This window comes from Drosophila takahashii, chromosome 2L (genome assembly GCF_030179915.1).
Source record: "Drosophila takahashii strain IR98-3 E-12201 chromosome 2L, DtakHiC1v2, whole genome shotgun sequence".
Classification (NCBI taxonomy): Eukaryota; Metazoa; Arthropoda; class Insecta; order Diptera; family Drosophilidae; genus Drosophila; species Drosophila takahashii.
In genome coordinates this window covers 34,812,910-34,830,750 of record NC_091678.1, presented here as the reverse complement: position 1 = coordinate 34,830,750, position 17,841 = coordinate 34,812,910, and the positions used below count along the sequence as shown (strand labels likewise).

Here is a 17,841-nt window from a genome sequence, read left to right as displayed (position 1 = left end):
GTAAAAAGTTCCTTATCTAATTACAGACCAATTGCCAAGCTGAGTAACATTTCAAAAATGTTTGAGCGCATTGTGGCTAGGCAACTAAACTTTCTTGTGGGCCGCTCTATTACCCCTAACCAGCATGGTTTTATGCCAGGACGATCGACTACCACTAATTTAGCAACCTTCAATCAATTCTGCATAAATTCTTTTGTGAATCATCACCAAGTAGACGTAGTCTATACCGACTTTGCCAAAGCCTTTGATAAAGTCTGTCATACTGCTTTATTAGCTAAGCTTCAAAAAATGGGATTCCACTCTCTAATCTTAGATTGGATTAGGTCCTACCTAACCAATAGAGAATACAAAGTGGAAAATAATGGGGTTTTTTCGAACCCGTATGTGGCAACGTCTGGCCTCCCTCAAGGAAGTGCTTTAGGGCCCTTTCTATTCATTTTATTTATAAATGATATAAGTAATTCCATACATGATTCTGAGTTTCTATTATTTGCAGATGACCTCAAATTATTCAAGTCCGTTAATTCAACTTCAGACTGTTTACTCCTCCAGAGTGACTTAAATAGATTAGGTAATTGGTGCCCCCGAAATATGCTTCCTTTAAATTTTTCAAAATGCTTTTTAGTAAGATACAGCAAGCGTATAAATAATGTTATCTGCTCGTATTCAATTAATTCCCATCTCCTTGCCACAAAAAACGAGTGCCTGGATTTAGGAATTGTTTTTGATTCGAAATTTCTCTTCGTTGAACATATACTACATCATACCTAAAGCATATGCCATGTACGGATTCATCAAGCGCAACACAACTCACTTCTCTGACCCATACACTAAGCTTACTCTATTCTTCTCATTCGTTCGTTCTAAATTAGAATACGCGGCATTTGTCTGGAACCCGACTGGACTTGTGTACATTCGTCGGGTAGAGCGAGTGCAAAAGCTTTTCCTCCGTTTCGCCCTTCAAAGCCTCCGATTCCGTGATCCCACTCCTTCCTATGCTACTAGGTGTCGCCTTGTACAGCTTGCAACATTACAAGATCGTAGGAGTGTAATTGCGCTGCTTTTTATATTAGACCTACTTTCCGGCAAAATTGATTGCCCTATTTTGCTTAATATTATTAGCCTATCCGTGCCTAGTAGGGCTCTAAGAACCACTGAACCTTTTTTTATCCCTACACACAGAACAAATTACGCTCTAAATGAGCCTATGTACAGAGCTTTACATCTCTTCAACAGTCTGCTACTTAGCATGCGATTGGACCCAAGTTCGTCCAGGGATAGCAACAAGAAAGCCCTGTTATTATATTTCTCTAGAATTAGTAATTAGTTAAGAGTTAGTTAAGTAGCCAGTAAAGGACATGAAGTCTGTTGGCGAAATAAATAAATAAATAAATAAATAAAGTCCAAACGAACCTTATCTTTCTCACCTTCACCCTTCCCTTGCAGTACTTTTACCCTAATCTATCTAATACCTCCTTAATCTCACCTTAACTCCACGGTTCTGGTAGCCTAGTTATATAGATTTGGTTGGCTAAGTGAATGCAGAGAAAAACTCTTACTCTTTTTTACCGTTTATTTCGAACAGATCAAAAACCTTAATAACATAAAAAATAATATATAAAAAATAACACACAAATACCTATGAAAGGCTACGGCCAAAATGCTTTAAGCGAAAAACGGATCTGCTCGCAGGATCGGTAGGTAAACAAAAAAAAGAAGTGCCCCAATGTCGGCTGGGGATCAACAGCTGGAGTTAAATATTTCCGGAAATAAGAAAAATTAAAAAAAGCACCTAAAGCTCCAACTCTTTTGGTTAAAAACAGTAGGTGTAATTTGGGAGACGAAATTTGCCAACAATTTTCTTCGTGCGCCCCTCGTCTTTAACATAATTTAAATTTTTGCAAAATATTTGATTTTGAATGGCATGCATTGCGTGGTCCGTTATTTTATCCTAATTTAATCATTACATACTTATGTACATGCCAATTTATCGATGTGTGTGTGTGTCATTGCGTTTCTCACATGCAAATGTGACGTCTGAAAGTTTTTCCCTGCTCTCCCCTTGAAACCCAAAAAATTTTTTTTAAATCAAAATAAAAATTCCTTATGCATTTAATGGGTTGGCTTCACACTTTAACTTAGAATTGCATCCATTAGATAATCCGTTCTGGTATCCAAATAGTACAAATTTTATCAGGTGTTTCTAAGCCAGAAAAAAAAACATTGGCCGCCTCTCTTTCGCTTCGAATGACTCTCTCTCTGCTCACTACTCTCTCGCTCTGCTTTTGCTGACGTTCGTGAGTACTGCGAAAAACATAAACAAAGTGCTGCACAAAAAGGCCCCCCGCAACCCCCGCAACAAAACAAAAAAAAAAAAAACCCGAAGTTGCATAAGTCAGTTTTATTGTCGATTTGTTTTAACATATTTAATTCGACGAAAAGCGCAAGACATTGCCCAACAAAATGCCTAGTTTGTTGTTGTTTGGCCCTGTTTGCCGCTCTCTGCCGCAGTCTACCGCTCTCTATTACATTGCTCATATACTTGTCGCAAAGTAATGGCGCTCGAACTCGCCGGACGCTGATTCCATCTGCACCTGCTCTCTTTCGTGTGTTGGCTTTGCGATAACTGCTCCCATATTAAGTGTGGTGGCGGTGGCCATAATGGTCGCATAGCCGATCTCTTATCCAAAAAATCTGGATTCACCTGGTCTTGTGAGGCTTGCCGAGGAATTGAAATGGAAATGCGCATCTTTATGAAGGAAACAAGAAATGGTTTCCAGGGGGTTCGTAAACAGTTCGCTGACCTCAATAATGAATTCCTTTCTGTGGAGACGCGGTTTCTTGAGTTGAAACTGTTAAGCGAATCACCAACTGAAATCAACTTAGCGTCTAACTCTACTATTGCGCCCGCTTCCATAACTGCCACGCATCTACCTCTACCCGCTGCACCCGGACCTACATGTAATCGGATGGATTATACCGAACCTGCCCAGGGCTTAACTGAACCTGCTGCTGCCCTTCTCGTTGAACCCATCCTAACCGATGTTCCAAACACAGCAGCTCCTGTTGCTCCTGCTACTGCAAGTTCCTCTGCTAGCGTACGGCTCCAAACTGGCGTTTTTTCTGGTTCCGCCCAACTGGATACTCGTCAAGCTCACGCCGCCGCAAGTACTACTGCCCCTGTGGATCCACCTCTTATGGGAGAACCGCCTCCCTCACGGTCCTCCGGATCACGTTTAAGGGCTGTCAGCCCTCGTAGAGCTATCTTTGTATCCCGTCTCGTTCCTGATGCTACACCCGATGCCGTTATAAACCATTTATGCTCTAAACTTGCAGTTACTTCTGATAATTTTATTGTAACCAAATTTAATTTTATTCATGCGCGCAAAATTTCTTCATTTAAAATATTTCTTCCAGCTTCTCTATTCTAGCCCGAGTTCCAAAATTATCGATCCAAAAAACTAAATAACATATTCTCCATCCACTATCAAAACGTACGCAGTCTTTTGGGTAAACTTAGTAAAATTCATACTTATAGTGCTGCCTTTGATTTTGATGCCATCGCCTTAACCGAAACCTGGCTTAATTCTTCTGTCTCCGATCATGAAATTTTTATTCATAAGTTTACCACTTATAGAAGGGATCGTACTTCTTTTGCGGGTGTGGTTCTTATAGCAGTTAAAAACGATTTTCCTCTGAGTTGTTCCCTTACGCCAACAATGATGGAATTGAATTTATTGCAGTAAAAGTCCGCGTCGTGCTAAATGTTTCAGAAAAATAGATTTTAACGGTCTTAACTTGCATCTCTCGGGGATCGACTGGTCATTTTTATATGCATTCCAGAATATTGATTGTGCGGTTCATGCTTTCTACGCTTCTATCCTCTCGGCCCTGGATACATTTGTTCCCGAAGTTACTATTACTTTAACTTCCAAGCCTCCGTGGTATACAAGGAATCTCTCTTACTTAAAAAATAAGAAATCTAGGCTATTTAAAAAATTTCAAAAATCTGGATCTTTGGTGGACTTTGCTCAATATTCCTCACCCGCTCCCAATTCCTTACCACGAATAGTCAATGTTACATGAACTATCTCTCAAAGTGCAAGGAAAACTTCCGCGCTGATCCTAAGCAATTTTACTCGTTTGTTAACTCCAAACGTAAATCTATCGCATTTCCTTCGTCCCTCCGTTATCGTTATAGTGCTGAATCTTCTAATCTTGGTAGATCAAACTTATTTGCTTCTTTCTTCCAGTCAACTTACTCTACACAACTCTTTGTTCCCCGTTGTTCGTATCCTTATAACCTACCTCATGCGAACAATATTTTTCTGGCATCTTTCACGGAAGGTGATGTTCTTGAGTGTTCATATCAAGATCCATGTACTATCACACCCGCAATAAACCCACTAAGAACCCGTGAATTCTGTGCTTTCTCACTGATCTACTGGGCGGTCACGTTTATATAAATTTGGTGGGACGAACACCCAACTATACTGAGCTAGCCGCACGAATCTCGTAGCGAGCCGACATAAATAATCAGTTCGTTACAATTCAATAAGTTATATAGGCTTTTATATTTAATTTTTATTAGCCCGGATTTAGGAACAGATTTAAGTTGTAGTAATATTCGACTCTCAGAGTGTGATGCCCATCATCAGCCTTTATTACTATTAATAACATGTCATATTTACTCAGCTAACAAATCACTCACACCTTTAATGTATTTAAGTGCTAATAGTTTAAATTCTATTCGACATGATATTTCTAATATTAATTGGGTCGATAGCCTTTCGCATGCTAATGTCGAGGCTAGCTATGATCATTTTATTTCTGTGCTTTCTCTTATCATTAGTAGGTATGCTAAAAAAAGAGTTCAAAGTTCTTATAAACTACCCTGGGGACTCAAAAAATACAAAAATCTCCGTAATAAGTTTTACAAGCGTTACCTTGAGAGCGGTGACCCTGCCGATCTAGAAAGATACAAGCTGCACAAGCGTGATTTTGAATTCTTAAACAAATTTCTTTATAGCCAATATATGTCAGATGTTGAAAGTAAATTACGTATGATCCCCAAATCCTTCTGGCACTTTGTAAACTCAAAAGAAGCACATCGAACATTCCCTCCCACATGTCTCTTAATAGTGAAATGGCTTCCTCGGACTTGGAGGTTGTTAACTTGTTTGCTAAATTTTTTTCATCCAATTTCGAGCCAACTTCGTCTTGGAATGATGATGAAACCCTTCTTTCCATCGACTCTCTATTAAATATAGGAAATCTAAATGTGTCCGACTTTGACTGCCATATTGCTGCTGCGAGCTTAAATGACTCAGAACGTATGGATTGCGATGGCCTTTCTCCCTTTATTCTAAAAAATTGTATTGATGTTCTATGTGACCCCCTCAAAATAATTTTTAATAAGTCCCTCTCCAGTGGTATGTTCATTCATAGATGGAAGTTAGCTACAGTGACCCCAATTCTCAAATCAGGTGTAAAAAGTTCCTTATCTAATTACAGACCAATTGCCAAGCTGAGTAACATTTCAAAAATGTTTGAGCGCATTGTGGCTAGGCAACTAAACTTTCTTGTGGGCCGCTCTATTACCCCTAACCAGCATGGTTTTATGCCAGGACGATCGACTACCACTAATTTAGCAACCTTCAATCAATTCTGCATAAATTCTTTTGTGAATCATCACCAAGTAGACGTAGTCTATACCGACTTTGCCAAAGCCTTTGATAAAGTCTGTCATACTGCTTTATTAGCTAAGCTTCAAAAAATGGGATTCCACTCTCTAATCTTAGATTGGATTAGGTCCTACCTAACCAATAGAGAATACAAAGTGGAAAATAATGGGGTTTTTTCGAACCCGTATGTGGCAACGTCTGGCCTCCCTCAAGGAAGTGCTTTAGGGCCCTTTCTATTCATTTTATTTATAAATGATATAAGTAATTCCATACATGATTCTGAGTTTCTATTATTTGCAGATGACCTCAAATTATTCAAGTCCGTTAATTCAACTTCAGACTGTTTACTCCTCCAGAGTGACTTAAATAGATTAGGTAATTGGTGCCCCCGAAATATGCTTCCTTTAAATTTTTCAAAATGCTTTTTAGTAAGATACAGCAAGCGTATAAATAATGTTATCTGCTCGTATTCAATTAATTCCCATCTCCTTGCCACAAAAAACGAGTGCCTGGATTTAGGAATTGTTTTTGATTCGAAATTTCTCTTCGTTGAACATATACTACATCATACCTAAAGCATATGCCATGTACGGATTCATCAAGCGCAACACAACTCACTTCTCTGACCCATACACTAAGCTTACTCTATTCTTCTCATTCGTTCGTTCTAAATTAGAATACGCGGCATTTGTCTGGAACCCGACTGGACTTGTGTACATTCGTCGGGTAGAGCGAGTGCAAAAGCTTTTCCTCCGTTTCGCCCTTCAAAGCCTCCGATTCCGTGATCCCACTCCTTCCTATGCTACTAGGTGTCGCCTTGTACAGCTTGCAACATTACAAGATCGTAGGAGTGTAATTGCGCTGCTTTTTATATTAGACCTACTTTCCGGCAAAATTGATTGCCCTATTTTGCTTAATATTATTAGCCTATCCGTGCCTAGTAGGGCTCTAAGAACCACTGAACCTTTTTTATCCCTACACACAGAACAAATTACGCTCTAAATGAGCCTATGTACAGAGCTTTACATCTCTTCAACAGTCTGCTACTTAGCATGCGATTGGACCCAAGTTCGTCCAGGGATAGCAACAAGAAAGCCCTGTTATTATATTTCTCTAGAATTAGTAATTAGTTAAGAGTTAGTTAAGTAGCCAGTAAAGGACATGAAGTCTGTTGGCGAAATAAATAAATAAATAAATAAATAAAGTCCAAACGAACCTTATCTTTCTCACCTTCACCCTTCCCTTGCAGTACTTTTACCCTAATCTATCTAATACCTCCTTAATCTCACCTTAACTCCACGGTTCTGGTAGCCTAGTTATATAGATTTGGTTGGCTAAGTGAATGCAGAGAAAAACTCTTACTCTTTTTTACCGTTTATTTCGAACAGATCAAAAACCTTAATAACATAAAAAATAATATATAAAAAATAACACACAAATACCTATGAAAGGCTACGGCCAAAATGCTTTAAGCGAAAAACGGATCTGCTCGCAGGATCGGTAGGTAAACAAAAAAAAGAAGTGCCCCAATGTCGGCTGGGGATCAACAGCTGGAGTTAAATATTTCCGGAAATAAGAAAAATTAAAAAAAGCACCTAAAGCTCCAACTCTTTTGGTTAAAAACAGTAGGTGTAATTTGGGAGACGAAATTTGCCAACAATTTTCTTCGTGCGCCCCTCGTCTTTAACATAATTTAAATTTTTGCAAAATATTTGATTTTGAATGGCATGCATTGCGTGGTCCGTTATTTTATCCTAATTTAATCATTACATACTTATGTACATGCCAATTTATCGATGTGTGTGTGTGTCATTGCGTTTCTCACATGCAAATGTGACGTCTGAAAGTTTTTCCCTGCTCTCCCCTTGAAACCCAAAAAATTTTTTTTAAATCAAAATAAAAATTCCTTATGCATTTAATGGGTTGGCTTCACACTTTAACTTAGAATTGCATCCATTAGATAATCCGTTCTGGTATCCAAATAGTACAAATTTTATCAGGTGTTTCTAAGCCAGAAAAAAAAACATTGGCCGCCTCTCTTTCGCTTCGAATGACTCTCTCTCTGCTCACTACTCTCTCGCTCTGCTTTTGCTGACGTTCGTGAGTACTGCGAAAAACATAAACAAAGTGCTGCACAAAAAGGCCCCCCGCAACCCCCGCAACAAAACAAAAAAAAAAAAAAACCCGAAGTTGCATAAGTCAGTTTTATTGTCGATTTGTTTTAACATATTTAATTCGACGAAAAGCGCAAGACATTGCCCAACAAAATGCCTAGTTTGTTGTTGTTTGGCCCTGTTTGCCGCTCTCTGCCGCAGTCTACCGCTCTCTATTACATTGCTCATATACTTGTCGCAAAGTAATGGCGCTCGAACTCGCCGGACGCTGATTCCATCTGCACCTGCTCTCTTTCGTGTGTTGGCTTTGCGATAACTGCTCCCATATTAAGTGTGGTGGCGGTGGCCATAATGGTCGCATAGCCGATCTCTTATCCAAAAAATCTGGATTCACCTGGTCTTGTGAGGCTTGCCGAGGAATTGAAATGGAAATGCGCATCTTTATGAAGGAAACAAGAAATGGTTTCCAGGGGGTTCGTAAACAGTTCGCTGACCTCAATAATGAATTCCTTTCTGTGGAGACGCGGTTTCTTGAGTTGAAACTGTTAAGCGAATCACCAACTGAAATCAACTTAGCGTCTAACTCTACTATTGCGCCCGCTTCCATAACTGCCACGCATCTACCTCTACCCGCTGCACCCGGACCTACATGTAATCGGATGGATTATACCGAACCTGCCCAGGGCTTAACTGAACCTGCTGCTGCCCTTCTCGTTGAACCCATCCTAACCGATGTTCCAAACACAGCAGCTCCTGTTGCTCCTGCTACTGCAAGTTCCTCTGCTAGCGTACGGCTCCAAACTGGCGTTTTTTCTGGTTCCGCCCAACTGGATACTCGTCAAGCTCACGCCGCCGCAAGTACTACTGCCCCTGTGGATCCACCTCTTATGGGAGAACCGCCTCCCTCACGGTCCTCCGGATCACGTTTAAGGGCTGTCAGCCCTCGTAGAGCTATCTTTGTATCCCGTCTCGTTCCTGATGCTACACCCGATGCCGTTATAAACCATTTATGCTCTAAACTTGCAGTTACTTCTGATAATTTTATTGTAACCAAATTTAATTTTATTCATGCGCGCAAAATTTCTTCATTTAAAATATTTCTTCCAGCTTCTCTATTCTAGCCCGAGTTCCAAAATTATCGATCCAAAAAACTAAATAACATATTCTCCATCCACTATCAAAACGTACGCAGTCTTTTGGGTAAACTTAGTAAAATTCATACTTATAGTGCTGCCTTTGATTTTGATGCCATCGCCTTAACCGAAACCTGGCTTAATTCTTCTGTCTCCGATCATGAAATTTTTATTCATAAGTTTACCACTTATAGAAGGGATCGTACTTCTTTTGCGGGTGTGGTTCTTATAGCAGTTAAAAACGATTTTCCTCTGAGTTGTTCCCTTACGCCAACAATGATGGAATTGAATTTATTGCAGTAAAAGTCCGCGTCGTGCTAAATGTTTCAGAAAAACAGATTTTAACGGTCTTAACTTGCATCTCTCGGGGATCGACTGGTCATTTTTATATGCATTCCAGAATATTGATTGTGCGGTTCATGCTTTCTACGCTTCTATCCTCTCGGCCCTGGATACATTTGTTCCCGAAGTTACTATTACTTTAACTTCCAAGCCTCCGTGGTATACAAGGAATCTCTCTTACTTAAAAAATAAGAAATCTAGGCTATTTAAAAAATTTCAAAAATCTGGATCTTTGGTGGACTTTGCTCAATATTCCTCACCCGCTCCCAATTCCTTACCACGAATAGTCAATGTTACATGAACTATCTCTCAAAGTGCAAGGAAAACTTCCGCGCTGATCCTAAGCAATTTTACTCGTTTGTTAACTCCAAACGTAAATCTATCGCATTTCCTTCGTCCCTCCGTTATCGTTATAGTGCTGAATCTTCTAATCTTGGTAGATCAAACTTATTTGCTTCTTTCTTCCAGTCAACTTACTCTACACAACTCTTTGTTCCCCGTTGTTCGTATCCTTATAACCTACCTCATGCGAACAATATTTTTCTGGCATCTTTCACGGAAGGTGATGTTCTTGATGGGTTGTCTTCAATTGACAATTCATTTGCAGCAGGTCCCAATATGGTTCAAAGCTGCATCTTAAAAACAATGTGCCCAAAATCTTGCACGCCCTATAACACATTTATTTAATCTATCTATGAACCAATCCTGCATGCCAGTGATTTGGAATGAATCCTACATTATTCCTCTGCACAAAAAAGGTTCAAGGTCTGACATTGAAAATTACCGAGGTATTGCAAAGCTTTCGGCTATTCCCAAACTGCTCGAACACCTGATCACGCACCAACTGCAACATCTCTGCAGCAGTCTTATATCTCCATCTCAGCATGGTTTCTTTAAACATCGGTCTACCACGACTAATCTTCTTGAAGTTTTCTTCTCTCATTAATCGAGGTTTTCAGAGCCGCTTGCAAACCGACGTAATTTTCACCGACTTTAGCAAGGCTTTTGATTTGGTAAATCATTCGCTACTTTTGATTAAGCTGTCGCATTTAGGATTTCCACCAAATCTTTTAAAATGGATTGCGTCTTACTTGTCAAACCGTACTCAACGTGTTTTGTTTAACGATGTGTTTTCAAATGTTGTCAATGTAACTTCTGGGGTTCCACAAGGGAGCCACCTGGGTCCATTACTTTTCATACTTTTTATAAATGACCTTCCCCAATTAATTTTAAACTCTTCCATCCTCACCCTCATCCTCATCTTCCATCCTCATCCTCCATCCTCGGAAACGTCTCCTTCACTGCGTTGCAAACATCTGACTGAAATTATAATACCCTCTGCAAGGGTATAAAAACAATAACAACTTTTCCATTTAATTAACGTACAAAGTAAGGAAAAAAATGGCTCCACAAAAGTCATAACACACGTATCAGAAAAATTCTTCCCTCTGATCTCTTTTTTAATTGCAAAAAATCGTTAAATTTTTTTATGATTTTGTTTCTTACTTTTAAGTACATGAAACAACCAACAAAATGTAATATCGGTCAACAGCTTTACAAAAAAATGGTCAAATAACTGTTTTGGCGTACAGCACGAAGCTTTTATTTTTCGTTAAGGGGGGAGATACATTAAGAAAACAAAAAAAATTCAATTTTTTTTATTATTTAAATTGGTAGTATAACTCTTTAAGAATGTGTCATGAAAGTTTCACGAAGAAATTCGAACTATTTTGGAACTTATTCCAGTATGACGGCACCCATCTTCCTTGTGCAGTAGATATATTTCATTACTTTAAATGCGTTGTTCTCGAAACCATGTTTTTCCCAGCTGCGGATCGTGTATCTCAAAAAGTAATGCTTCGATCATCATGCTGCTTTTACGGAAATGCTTGTAATAAAATTGCCCACTGTCTGAACCTACTTTATGTAGAAATTTGTTCGTTAAAGTATTTTTTGTAAGGTAAAAACAACAAGAAAAATAAAAAAAATTTATTTTTGACTTTAAAAGAGTGCCCCAACCAGCGGTTTTGAGAGTTTCTACATTATTTCTCAACAAAATAAATTTGGTTTAACAAAAATCGGATCTACACAGCGACCTATAGACGATCCGCAGCTGGCCTACTTCTTTTAAAAAAGGCCTGACAAAAAAATTCCCACGGCGGCCATTTGAAAAGATACAAAAAAAAAGAAAATTGTTTTAAATTTTATAAGAACTATGTTATTAACATGCCAAGTTGCAAACCCTTATTGTTTAAAAATAATCATGAAGAACTTGACAAATTTGCAGTTCTATATGTATCTCCCCCCTTAAGCTGTTGATCGATTTTAATGAAACATACCTCATTTTGTTGGATTTCTCATGTATTTTAAAGCAAACAAAAATTCATAAAAAAATGATATTTAAAAAAAAATTGTCCATATAAAAAAGAGGGGAGCATTTTTCCAAAGGTGTAACATGACTTTTGTGGAGCCAATTTTTAAAGGTTATCCCTATTTTGTACGTTAATTAAATGGAAAAGTTGTTATTCTTTTTTAGAATAGGCTGATTCCACGTGAAACGTGACAGGCCAATTTGGGTCAAATCTCAGAATTAATCGAAACTTGTTTTTTCGATAGAGGATTGAAATATAAGGATCGGTTTTTTTTTAACTCTTACCGTTTATTTAAAAAAAAAATTTTTGTAACTTAGCTCCGATGGTTCAGTTATGCAGCACTTGAGACTCGTTTGAGTTATTTTAATATTTGGTATGGCACTTTGTGGGATATCTTAATATCTTTCAGAAAAATATTTTTAAAAATTTTTAAGTTCTCATAATCGATTTAGCGTCGCTTGTGAACGGTTGTGTTTACTTTTGTGCTCTGCGTTATTTTGTGTTTTTCAGTGATTTTTGCGAGTGACTTGTAATTGCTTACAAAAAAAGCGTAGCCTAACAATTGTGTTAGTGTTTTAAACTAAATCTCCCAATTAACGGGTGCATTGTTTTAGTTATTTTAACATTTCTATTTGGATTTGTTTAAATCGCTTGTCTTTGTTAGTGTAAATTACACGCTCCAAACTTTCTAATACTTTTGTAACCTCTCTTCCACTCTCCCACTTTTACTCTCTCTGAACTTGCTGTACTTCTGATATTCTCCTCTCTTGCTTGCTTTACACCAGAGCTTGCAAATAACTGTCAACCGATTTTCCTGAGGCAGTTTAATCTCGACAAAACCGAAAAAAATGTTGCTCACAAACTCTCTCTCTGAGCGGAACCCTTTTTTACCCAGCGGCGAAAATTGCCATTACAAAATGGATTACGAATGCATTACTTCTCCTCTCGTAATAGAGAAACAATGGATTACAACATGGATTACTTTGCCATAGGCATGGCCGCCTTGTAATGTGGTCGGGAGAATATTTGCATTACTAGTAATGGGAAAAGTATGCTAGGGCCGAATCACCTTCGGGTCTCCATTACGAATTCAATATACTTTTTTGAAATTGTAATGCAAAATGTAGACGGACTAGAGAAAATTCAACATACAATTTGAAAAACGTATGCTGAGTTGTAATGTACTTTGTTTACAATCCAATATACTGGTATAGTGATTTGTAATGTAGTTTAATTACAAATTAATATACGGCTCTAGAGTTTGTAATGTACTTTGTTTACGATCCAATATACTGGTATACTGACTTGTAATGTAGTTTAATTACAAATTAATATACGGCTCTAGAGTTTGTAATGTACTTTGTTTACGATCCAATATACTGGTATACTGACTTGTAATGTATTTTAATTACAAATTAATATACGATTCAAGGAAAAGTATGTTCTTTTGTTATGCTGTTGACAAAAAATATTCCAGTAAGAAGTGCACCATATAATATACTGCATACACGAAATGGTTTTTATTTATATTTATTTAACAATTTGTATAGTTGCGGTATTTACATTTTTATTTACATTAAATCTATTAAATTTATCAAGTCCGGTTAATATTATTTTTATTGAAATCACTTAAAAAGTATTATTCTCTTTATTTTCCAGATTAACACTATTTTTAATTTTACAATCAAATTTTTGTTTAGCCAAGCGCCCTTTATGCGTTTTGAAGGCTTGGCGAATAGTGGATACATAATTTCGCTGGTTAGATCCATCCGTCTTAATAGAATCTGTTAATATTATAATATTTATATTATCTAAATTCGTAAAGATATATAAGTATACATACCATATAAAGCTTGGTTTAAGGCTTCATATTTTTTGAACGGTTTTTTATCCTGCAACCCGTCATAATTAAAGTTTATCATAATCTCCTTTCCAATAACGCAGTCAAAGTTCCTCACCAAATCTTCTTTTAAAATTCTTTTCAAAATTTTAACCTATTTTAAACATATATAGAACATTATTAAATTTAAATTTAAAATAGGTCTGGAATACGATACGAAAATTTTTTTCATTTTATAATTGAACTCACGTATTTTGTTTCGTTCCCTTTTATTAGGAGTTCTACTTTTTCCAAACAGCTTATTGAAGTAATAGGGAAAACATCACCATCCGGGGGCATGTCCTCTTTAGTTAATTTCGTTAAAATTGCTAGGATATCCATCTGATTTTTTTCTAGTTTCTTTTGCATTTCAACAATTTTTGCCAATTCGCATTCAATTTTTGAAAGCCGGTTTTCATTATTAAATTCAGAAGAATTTGGTTGAAAAGTCTTGTGATTCATCTCTTCAAAAAATAAGGATTATTAAATATATTTAATGTAATGTGTCTATAATTATTTGCAATGTAAAATTGGTAAGAAAACTAAAAATTCTTTACACGGAAAGCAAATATTTTTATAACTAACTTGACTAATGTGTACCAGTTCTTCTTCCAGTACAGACTGACTAGTTTTAACTATTCCAATAATTTGAGAATTAATAGGAGTAGTGTAGAACGGCTGAGGATCTGCAAACCTTTGACATTGAACAAATTTTTCATGTTCCTCATTTTCTACAAATCTAATGACTTTTGCTGGATAACTTGGACTTATGCAACAGTAATTGTTTGGAGGAATTGTCGTTAGAATATAGTTTTCGTTAACAAACTTAACAATGTCTCCTTTTTTATTTTTAATAAAGCCAGTTTTATTTTCGACAGTTTTCGATCGTTTATTGCTATAGATATTTTGTATCTGCTCCAAAATTTTCGAAGGGCTTTTTATAGATTTCTTTAAGTGCTGCAAAAAGTTTTCAAACTTGTATGCTGTAAAATCTTGAATATGACCTATTTCTTTTACACATTCACACATATGAAGCAAATTATGAACATTAAAAGAAACATTTTGATGACCAAAAATAGTACCAAACGTACTAACAAAATATTCAAAAATTTGTTCGGCTACATTGATATTTTGAGTGTAGTCAGTTTTAGAAAGTAATAGCCTGTATCCTGAGTGTAGTAAAAGTATATTATAATAATAATCTTCCGGAATTAAATCTTTAAGAAGAACAATAGCCGAATATAATATAAAAAGTCTAAACTCTGTGGATTTCCACATATTGACCTCATCAAAGCTTCGAGGTTTTCTTTGAAATTCTGATGGAATGAAAGAAGCTAGGGACAGGCTGCGTCTATTAAGTTCCTCCTTTTGCGATGTTGAAAATTTAAAGTTTGTTGAACTGTTTGTGTAAATCATTTTGATAATTTTTTTTGTGATGCCCAAATCTATCAAATGCATTGGATCAAGAGGAAATTGTGTAATCATGCCAATTCCTAGCTTTTCAAGAATCATTTCGTTTTCAAGAAAATAGTTATGATGATGCTCAAGGTATTTTCTAGACGTATAGTCGCAATCATAAATTTTTTCGGCACGCATGGTAGAAAACGCTGTGTGATGTGTACCTAAGCGTGTTCCCACTTGAGTACATTTCATGCAGCCATGAAAGGATGTGTGCCCCTTTAAGCCGCAAATAAAAGATTTAGCAGGAGCATCGCATATAAATGCATGACATTTTACTTTAAGATTGGTCATGCCTACTTGAACGCCATCTACTTCTATGCGCTGTAACTCGTGAACAAAATCAGTTAAGAAAACGTTTGGATTTGCGGGCTTTTCTTTTCCTAAAAATGTTCCAATAAGAAACACTTCGCTGTCTTTTACATTGCGAAAATGTCCCATTATTGGCCAGAGTCCATTTCGGGAACTTTTAAAAAGAGGCAAGCCATCTATTCCGACATCCAAACTCAAATCAAAACTATTTTCGAAAACATGTTTGTTATTTAATATATAATTTTCAATGCCAAGATGTAAATAAGTGCCAGGAGCCACTGTTCTTGTGATAGGTTTGGGCCCACGATTTACTAATGATTCTACAGAGCTTGGAACCTCTATTCCCGAACTAACTAGAATTTTCAATAACGCACGGACACAACTCCTTGCAGGACTATATTCCAAGTACCAATCGCGAATTTGGTCTTTAAGGTCTGGCACGGGTGCCCCTGGTTGCGATTCTTCACTTGCAAATATTTCGTCCTCAAATTGCGCACCTGCACCGTCATTCTCGTTAAGGAACTTTTGCCCTTCGCTTTCATCACTTTCTTTCACTTCCATTATCGGTGGCTCCGACACTCCACTTCTTTTCTGCAATTCGGCAGCAGCCAGTCTGCGCAAATTGCGTTTGCTAAAACCCCTTTTCTCACTCATATTTATACCCTTGTCTAATATATATTTCTTACTTTTCGATTTGTTCCGCACACGCACCGCTTTTCATGAACTTAAAACGTCAAGTGAAAAACGAAAGGGAAGGTAAAGGAAATAGAATTACAACAACATAGAATTACAAAAAACGAATGATTTTTCCTTTACACACAATACATAGACAATAATTTTTATGTGTGTTTGTGATTTTTGACGAAGGGAAATCGTTAGCGAACGAAAAAACGAAGTCATAGGAGCCCTGGTTACAACTTCTCTAACGAAAAGCAGCGATAGTAATCGGTTACATTTTCTTTACATGTAATGCATATTTTCTCCAGACCCCATTCGCCTGTTCGCCGCTGGGTAGTTTTGCTTGTCGGTTTCGGTCCGACCGTTCGGCTCAACCGAACAAAGCAATCGGTCTTTCAATAACCACTCGGTGAGACCCTTTTAAGTTAACAGTCATCTAAAAGGGTTTCTGAAAGACTACTGTTAAATAAAAGTCAAAAAAATGAGTTTTCTCTAGAAAGGAAAAAGTATAGGCCTGCTGTGATATGTGCATAAATTTTACATAGGAAATCAAGATAATTCTAAAATTGCATTGTACATATAAATGTATATAAAATTGTATTCTGAATATAGGTTAGCTGCTATTTTTTTGTTTGCTTCAATATATTAATTGACTATATAAGGAACTATCTTTAATAAGAAATGCCATAAAGAAACGAATTACCTTTCAAATGAGCTATACCATAAGAATAAATGAGAACTACCATAAGTCTTAAGATAAAAAATGGCTCAAAGTATTCCAACTAAGCCTATTCCTACAAAATGGATCGCGCGTTCCTTCAAACCTTTCGAAATATTTTGAATAAAACTGAATAATGTTGTGAAGTTATTCTTAAATAGTAAGGAATTGATTCAAAGCTACATAAACAAAATTTGAAACTGCTAAAGGAAGTTTAACCTGTTAAAAAGCTCTAATTTTTCTTGCAGCTTAAAAGATTCGCTTCTTATTACGTGGATTTGGTTATTAATTACTTCATAAGAAAGATATGCCAAAAGTGGAGTTTTGGAATCGTAAATTATTTAAAATATGTAGAATATTGGAATTTAATGGTAAATGGGTAAAATCTTACAGATTAAGCTTTAGAAAATACACATTACGTATTTTCCCTTACCCTTTTGAATTTTAATAATCAAAAAGCAATGTTACGACTGAAGCATTACTGAACAGGTCACACATACACACTCATACATTCACAAAAGACCGTTTTCCTTAACAGACCGAGCAAAGTAGTCAGTAGAAACCGAAACCGAAATAACTCTGAAAAAAAGGGTTTTGCTCTGAGCGTAACATCTGTTAAGCAAAAACCCTTTTAAGGGGTTAGCTCACACCCAGTTGTCATAGCGTTTTTTTTGACAGGTTTTTTCCTAACACTTTTAAAAGGTTGACCGAACCTTGCAAGCTCTGCCTTACACTTGTAACTGTTCGTGTGTATAGTTGTTGGTGTACCACAAGCCACGCTCAGTCGATAGAAGTTTTTTCCCTCGCGCTCTCTTGTTTCTAATTAACCTCGCGATCGCGCGCTCTTATACTTTTCGTTGTTTTCTGTCTTTGCGGTTTTGCGAATTCGATCCCAGTGTCAAATTTACTTGAGGTATTTTTCATTATTTTCATATTTTTATATTTTATTCTCTTAAATTAACATATTTTTCCTATAATGTCTCTTGTCTGTACTAAGAAAAATTGTAGGACATTATCTAATGACCCGTTTGTTTACTGTTGGCTCTGCGAAGCGATGATGCATTCTAAATGTGCAGGGTTTACTGGCAGAGTTAAAGACTTCATTGAACTGCGGGTTGGTCTCATGTGGGTATGTGAGTCCTGCAGGGAAT

At 36.9% G+C, this 17,841-nt stretch overlaps 1 long non-coding RNA gene across 1 annotated transcript; it reads right to left on the bottom strand.

Annotated features, from left to right (window-relative positions):
• Positions 1 to 13,203: 13,203 nt before the first annotated feature.
• Positions 13,204 to 16,117, bottom strand: LOC138912047 (uncharacterized). The gene is made up of 4 exons (XR_011417689.1): positions 15,981 to 16,117; positions 13,735 to 13,988; positions 13,489 to 13,639; positions 13,204 to 13,429 (listed from the first exon to the last, which is right to left on the bottom strand). It is a non-coding gene; the product is annotated as an uncharacterized lncRNA (long non-coding RNA).
• Between the last annotated feature and the right edge of the window lie 1,724 nt (positions 16,118 to 17,841).